Genomic DNA, 2354 nt, shown 5'->3' with positions numbered 1-2354 from the left:
GACCAGAGTAAATGCTAACTGATGCTAGCTGTAGCGGGCATTAGCTAGTTAGCTCAGTTAGCCGTGCAGCTAGCGCTCTTGACTGGGAGCTGGACAGGCTGTGGCTAGCTGGTTAGCATGCTAACTTCAGTAGATTTCTCTGCAACACAACACATTTAATTTCTTTGAATTTTGCTGGTAATTTTATTTGATTGTTTTCAACTAAAATATTGCATATTGCACTTTTAAAGTAGCAAGGGTAAATTAGAAAAAAAAACGTAATTTCATATATTTGAATAAATATGCCAAAAAATATATGTGCAACTAGATTTCAATATTACATTTTACATTTGAGACCAAGTGCAGCCTTGTTAGTTCTCTTGCTTGAAGTAAATAAAGGTTCATGTCTGCACTTCTAACTTGAGAGTGTGTGTCCATAGTCTGCACTGACATTCCCTGTTGTGTTAACAGAGTGCGGCAATAAGGAGATCAGTTTTTCATCTTCTCGGTGGAAAGGCTGCAGATACCAACTGGGAAGGGAATTGTGGGAAAACGTACCCTGATAATTCAACAGCTGATTGCCAAAGAAAGGCTCCAGTGCAACGTCTTTACATCTGTTCACCTCATGTTTCTGTTGTTTTAGCCCCTCTCAATGGGCACATATATGTCCTCACCTCTCTCTTTTAATATATCAAAGATGGGATTTGATGAATTTAACTGTGTGTCCTGTTTGTTCAGGAACGAATCATAATGTAAGCGAACAGTCATGTGGAGGAGCCTTATAAATGATCCTGAATGATCTTTTTTTAACAACATATAGACGAGAAGTGATTATTTGCCTTTAAACTGATGTAATCTGTGTGTAATTTAAACAATTCAAATGTTGCATTCACAGTTTGATTTCAACATCACGATCCCACGCTGGGACGCTTGGATACAACAGAGCCATCGTTAATGTTGTCAGTAACACCTATATTTTTCCTGCTATGTGAAGTGAGAAAGTCAGCTGTGAGAAAGGCCTGTAAGCGCTCAATTAAACATTTGTTTGGCCTTTCAAATATTTCAAAGAGTTTAGGGGAGAATATTTATATCTAATCCTTCAGTCAATGTTCATGTTACCTGTTCTCTTCGCCGCACATTATTTTACAGTATTTGTTTACTCAGTGGATCTAACAATGGCTACATTTACATAAAGACACCTGTGCAGTTAAGTAACCAGGCTTTAGGCCATGTGAGTAAATGTTAGAAGTTGTTATTAAGTAACTTCTGGCCTTGGAAGTTGCTCGGCCCACCCCCTCACCTCTGCTGGTCCTGACCCTCCGCAACACGTCAGTCGTTCTAATGACCTGTCTACTACATACTGAAGAACCAACCAAACTACGTTAAGGAAACCCATGTTTATGAAAGTATCTTGTATGCTGCATGGCGTTGAATTTGTTTCTTGTGGATTTCCTCATTAGATTAGATTTTTTGTTGCTCTTCACAACTCTACGAAATTTATGTAGCAGTTTTTCCAGCCTAGTCACCAGAATAAAATTTTCGTATTGTTCATACATTCAGTTTGTATGATATCTACACTGTGTGTCCTATCATGTTCACATTGCATGTGGGCAATATGAGCTGACTTTCATGTCAGGAGGTGCAGGGGATGCTGGTGGTGTGACGACTGGTGAGATGGCTGTGAAGCCAGAGACCAGTGTTCATGGGCAGATGGCATTCCAACATTTGTAAGCGTGAAACCATTGGACACTTATAACAAAACAGAACTTTTCCTAACCCTAACCAAGTGGTTTCTGAGTCTAAATCTAAGGTCTAAGTCTAAGGAAGAGCGTTGTTACAACATGAACATATCTGTGGTTTGCAGAAATGCACATTGGCAACATTATTCTGGTGAAAGGGTTGAGCTAAGTGAGTGATCATTTTATTTCCACCATGCTTTCAAAATATCATCCCTAAAAAAGGCGACACCTCGGTGTCACAAGACCAGCAGCTCAGTTGTTGGAGCTGACAGCACTAATGAGCCCTTAAGCCCAAGCTGAAAAATCTGAATTTATAACTACTTTTCTATTTAAATATGATTTTCATTACTATGTTCAGTAATTAAAGAAGTGTTGCACACATATTTCAATGACATCATCTCTTTGGGCCAGTTTGCTTCCTAGTGAGATGCATCAATACAAGATTTTCAGTTACAACTAAAGACATACTTGATGTGTTCTGACCCGGGTCTGTGAGGTTCAGCAGCAGTAGTGTTTTTATCTCTTGACTGATTAATGCAGCATGTGCACATAAGATCTCAGTCCTGAATTAAACTGTGAAATGTGTGACCTCTTGAGCAGATGAAGAATAACAGAGTGAACACACAGGAAAAAACA

The sequence above is a fragment of the Pagrus major genome, chromosome 4, assembly GCF_040436345.1.
Source record: "Pagrus major chromosome 4, Pma_NU_1.0".
NCBI lineage: Eukaryota > Metazoa > Chordata > Actinopteri > Spariformes > Sparidae > Pagrus > Pagrus major.
The sequence above is the reverse complement of the archived record's forward strand: the minus strand, read 5'-3'. Positions refer to the sequence as shown.